The sequence below is a fragment of the Mugil cephalus genome, chromosome 22 (genome assembly GCF_022458985.1).
Source record: "Mugil cephalus isolate CIBA_MC_2020 chromosome 22, CIBA_Mcephalus_1.1, whole genome shotgun sequence".
Classification (NCBI taxonomy): domain Eukaryota; kingdom Metazoa; phylum Chordata; class Actinopteri; order Mugiliformes; family Mugilidae; genus Mugil; species Mugil cephalus.
In genome coordinates this window covers 17,719,244-17,725,243 of record NC_061791.1, presented here as the reverse complement: position 1 = coordinate 17,725,243, position 6,000 = coordinate 17,719,244, and positions in this window count along the sequence as shown.

The following is a 6,000-nucleotide window of genomic DNA, read 5'->3' as shown; positions in this document are numbered from 1 at the left end:
CATATTCATCTTTTCTTCATGTAAACGGTAGCATCCAACTTGAGCAGGATAATGTGGCCTGCTGCAAAGTAAAAGATGGTGCAGGAATAGTTTGAGGAGCGATCTAATTTCCAAGTTCAAAGTTAATCCATTCCAGCATCTGTGGGATGTTCTGGACAAACAAGTCTGATCCATGGAGCCCCCACCTTACAACCTGTTGGACTTAAAGGATCTACTGCTAACGTCTTGTTGCCAGATACAATAACACACCTTTAGAGGTCTAGTGGCCTCACCAGGTCAGGGATTTGTCATTTATTCAAAGTTGTGTGGATGTGACTCATTGCTCGCCCATCTAAACCACCCCTCTCTGCTCACAGACAAGGCTTGATCACACCCAATATTTTATTGCATATTTCATCAACAGGACCTGTCGAATACACTTTTTTTTATCTTGATTCTGCTTTGTTTTCCTTTTCTCATATGACATGTTCACAATCGTTCCAAGTATGCCTTCAAACAATAATCAGGCACTTGTATAAACATTGAAATGGGTTTTGCTTGATTTCGTTTTTCCTGCTCATGTGCAATTGGAGGATTCCTTCAAAGCACTTTTTCAATGTAAGCAGTTTGGGCGCAGTCCACAATCTGCATTACATCAAGATGAACAAATGAGGGACATTTTCAGGATTAGATTATTATTCTTGTACTGTAATGGTAAATCTTTCGGCAAATTCAGTTCCAAAAAATCCTTATTTAGCTTATACTGGCTCTTTATGTGTCTTTCAGATCCTACTCCTGATGAGTCCATTCTGTCCTGATTGGCCATCTTCAAAAACAAACAATAGAATTTGAATTCTTATTTTTTCAGTCTGTCAGCCATCTTGTTTGCAGGCTAAATTCTGGACTTCAGAGCATGCATGATATAAACTTGTGCTAACGAAGCTTCAGTTAAAATAGTACCATGTTAAACAGATACAATCCAAGACCAGTTAGAGTTCTGAGAAAGGTTTTGCACTGACAGGAAACTGTGTTATATAATAATTAGACAAATGGTGTCTTATGTTGTTTTAAGGCACACTCTAAAATTGTGAACTTGTTCTTTAAATTATTCAAAATTTAGAATAAACAAAAATGGCTCCATTGTGGATGAATATCAGTCTTAGAGGTAAATGATAGAGGTAAATTCTCAAACTGTTGTCTGCCTATGAATCATCAGTTGCTTTGTGCACTGTCACTGAGAGGAAAAGAGGAAGCCTCTCTTCACTCAAGGGGATGCATTCAAAGGGCTTCATATTTGGCGTTCACCTTTAACATGCCTCTGCAATACTCTTGGCTTCTTTTCCTCGACAGCTCACTGCAATCTCAGTTCCATCTTGCAAATTGTGCAAAAATAGAAAGGAATATGTGGTGACTCCTTCCTTCCTAATTCCCCCAAGGCTTAATTAAGCATTCCTACAAATTAGGGATATTTTAAGAATGATTCTAGCACATTAATTGCATTTGTGGGAGTTTGTCACTGACTATAAGAGTTCTGGAATTCTTCCTGAAATGAAGTCAGAAAATGTTTAAAAGTAGCCCTGAAGAAATTCACTGTTCAGAGTTGTCCCTTGCTCTCTTGAGTCTTTTCTATATTTTGCTGTTTATTCTTTCTTAGTGTCCAACTGCATTGTTCACACGGAGATCTAGTCAGACCAGCGTGTACAAAGGCTACGTTGGAGCAACATCAATTGAAAAATTATCACCAAACTAATTAACAAACAACTCCACAACTGTACAACACCTTGCCTTATACATTAAAAAAAAAAAAAAAAAAATTAGTCATACTAGGTAGCTTCTTCAATAAATGTGTCATCCCCTTTAGTATTTAAAATATAGCAACAGGTTTACAGATATGACCTGGTCCTGGTATAACTTCAGATTACACCATGATTGATGTGCACATGTGAAGATGTGGAGCTGTGGTACATCAGTCTGTATAGTCATCTCCAAACATTGAACACTGACACAGTTCACAATGCATCATCATACAGTTTAGGAATTTTCTAACCAAGCTTGAGATCAATATAGTTACCGTCTAGACAGAGATCATAATAGTAGGGAACATGTTACACCCTGTAATTTCTAGCTACCAGGTGGTGTTTTTAGTCAATAATGCCAGATATTTTCTGGACTCATATCAAGCATGAGATATATGGTTCATTCGGTAGAATCAGAAAAAATTACTCAGAAACAAGAAAATGCCTGTACCTTAAAAGAGTTTTGCTTCCCATGATGTTTAGTTGTGTCATACTCACATCTTTGTGTGGCACGATTTTCTACACATTAGATCACATCCATGAGGCAGGACACATTTTGAAGTTGGCCTTTGGATACGACAGATGACACCATATAAAGGCAACTTAAACAAAGTTGTATGTGAAAGAGTTACTCTTCTGAAAGAGTGACTTTCATTGCAGTCAGTTAGAAACTTGCTCTCAAAACATCTAACGGCTTCCATTCACCTCATTTAACTGATAATTACTGGTTAAACCACACATTCTCCGCTCACAGCTGCACAGCGGGAAAAAAGTACCGTAGCTCCTGATGTATCAGTAATAAAAGACCATCATCATCTCGCGCTTTTTCTCTCTCTGTTTCATTCTTAATGTGTCGTCAATAGAACAGTGGTTTTAATTGAAATGATGGAGTGGTTACAGGAAGGTGTTGTATCACTCTAAGATGACTGAGTTTGAAATTGATCATGTTGGTGTATTTAGAATGTGGTCATACATATTATGAGTAAATGTGATTCAAGCAAATGTACATGTTCTACAATAAATACCACACAATTCAATAGACTGGCAATGTATGTATAGAAATTAGAAATAATAGTGGCCCAAAAATGGAATCTTGAGGAACACCAGAGGATAATCAATGTTACTATTTGATTTAGCTCCATCTTATCTATTGTAAATAAACAGTTTAAAAAATAAATATGCTGTGTCATAAACTATACTCCTGCAGTTCACTTAATGAATTGCAAAAATAAGAGATGAAAAGAGGGGTTTCATAGAAAAAAAATAAAGTTTGAACTGGGATGGAACAAGAATTAATCATTTCCTTCTCATCCTGAGAATACTGACATTGGATTAATTAACTACCATACTGTCAGCCATGGAATACAATTCTGTATTTGGAGGTGGCTTCTGTGAGTCATTAAAGATTTTCTGTGAAAGTGCTCAGTCATCCTGATCATGACGTATCCAAGAACAGTGCAGATACAGCAATTTGTTTTCTTGAAGGGATTTCACCACTCATCCAAGTCTCTTTTTCAGTTCTAAAAGAGTGTTTTTTGGTTTTGATAAGTGACATCTGTGGATGGTGCCCACCTGAAGATCACATGACTAAGGTCTGTAACAACCAGATATTCACCTGCTTCTTCCTAAAGTATCTTTTACCGTTACCGTTAATGGCCAGAGACTACAGGCTTAAGGCATGACTTTCTTTACTCCTCTTTCAAACCATCTGTCTTCTCTGGCTAAAATTATGTTGTCCTTCAGGTTTAGAACTGTGGAATACTGACCTGCTCTTCTGGTCACTGAGGGAAGAAAACATGATCAAACCCAGTCACTCATTGCAGGTGATTATCTAGTTGTTACAGACCCTAGAATTGAGTGTCTTTCCAGTGGGCACTACCCTAAATATTTCTACAAAAACCCCAAAGCTCCACCAGTCTTTTAGAACACAGGAAGCTTCTTGGATTAGTGGTCAAGAAATTACAAGCCCAGTTGCCTTTGTTCCAGCTTTGTTTTTTTGGACTAATGCATTAGGGGTCCTTTGACAAATTCTGATTGTTGATTGGGAGAAAGAAGCAGTCAAGTCCAGTTGGAGATGTGTGTCAAGAACTGAGAACCAAGAAACCTCAAACTAGTTTCTGTTAACTCAGCTCTTTCTTTTTCTCTCCTTCTCACATCCTGTCGGTGTCGGATAAACCAGTCTGTTATAACTCATAAAGTGATCAAGATATGACCACTGCTTTGACGTGGACTGTTCGGGCGGTTTTAATGTGGCTTTTAGCTCGTGATGTTGTTCAGTTGAGATGCTGAGCACACCCTAACGGCCGTTGACGCAGCGTTTATAGTGCCAATCTACTCTGCTGCCTCGTACATGCTGCTGTTCTCCATCAAAATGGCGGGTCAATGTGAAATTTGGCATTGAAGGAAAAATGTCAATGCATAAAGAGGAAGCACAGTTCCTCGTGGTTGTCGTTTTTGTATGTGACGTTATCAATATTTAAAGACATTTTATTAAATATGTAGAAATTCTGATCTAATTCTTCACATCTTTTCAAAACCACTGTTCCTTTAATTGATTAGTGCCTTCATTTATGATTTCCTCAATGGCCCATTGCTTGTCTTAATTTCCTGACACAGGTCACCGGTGCCATTTTATTCTTTGGTTCATTAATGTCTTTTATGTGAGAGCTTACTTCACCCTCAAGGAGGTGTTCTCACCTGCATATTATGAGACACTTATCATGACAAGTTGTTCAGTGTGATGGGAGGAAATTGCAAACTATGGGTAATCAAAATGAGTAATCAAGTTTGTCATGGTCAACTGTAGTTCATAGTCTCACTAAAGAATATGTACACTTCTTAAACTAGCTGTTGGATTTGTCCTTCCATACACTAGAAAGCTTGGAAAAGACAGAATGCCACGGACACCTTTGGATGATTCCTTTAGTGATTATTGTGGCATAGTTGTCAAGTTAATCCAATGACTAAAAGGAACTTTTCTTTGGAAATCTCCAATGTTCATGTCCTGACACCATGTCATACAGTATGTGAGGCTTTACATTATATAGTCGTACTGATTTGTTACTCTTTGACTCTTTGACTATGGTATGAGTGGTAGCTTGGTTGTTCACACCATGTGTACATTTCCCAAAACCGGTCAACAAGTGATGTGCATGTTTGACCTACATATATTTTTTTCATAGACAGTGGTTTGACGGCTCTTCCAGTTTGGGATTTCCAGTCAATTAGCAACTGGAAATAGCAGTTTCCAAGTCAGTACACCTGCTGGGCTATAGAAAAGTGAATTATGTCAACACAGTCTCCAAGACCAATGGAGCAGATGCAAAGAAGTAAAACATCAAAACTACTGAGCATGTGACACCTCCTGAGAGGAAAATCCTTAACTATCTTTTGTCCGGGCTCAGAATACTTGTCAGCTACATTTCCTGGCAGTGAGATGTTGGGTGCTCCACACTCAAATCACCATGTAGCCAGGGAATGCAGGCTCAGATTATTTATCAGTGTTTGTCTATACAACTACCAAGTAGGTTTGATAAAACAGAGAAACAAGGGTGGTGTCTACAGGTTGCAACAAATACTGGTGAGAATGGAGGATGCGGAGAAACCTAAGGGTCTTTTTCCTAGACCTAGTATTAGGGCTGAGCTGGACGATTAAGCAAAAAATAATAATCACGATTATTTTGATCGATATTGAAATCACGATTAATAAACACGATTATTCATTGATTTAAAAAAAAAAAGGATTTATTTAACCACCAAAACTCATCTTTAAATATAACTTTTTATAACATAAATAAATACCTTCCTACGCACCCTTGATAAAACAGACAAGGCACTTTGGTTGGACTGTAATGATGATTTTTAAGCCCAAAAGAACCCAATTACAGACAAGAACCCAGATTGATAGCTGTGTATGATTTCAGAGAAAAGCTCTTCTTCTTGCTTTCTTCAGCTCTCCTGAGCAAGAGTGCCCTGGCAGGACCATGTGGTGCGTGGGGGTATTCCGGTTTCAGTTAATGAAAATTTAGCATATGGACACATTGTTTGTAACATTACTAAAATAGTGTTTCTAATTGGTCATTGTTCATCAATAAATGTGTACAAAAATAAATAATAAATCCCTTGTTAGTTGTTATTTTCAGCACGTCATTTTCTTTTAACACTTATACAATATCACATATTTAGAAATCAAAAACCATCACTTTCACTAAGGAGGGAAAACACT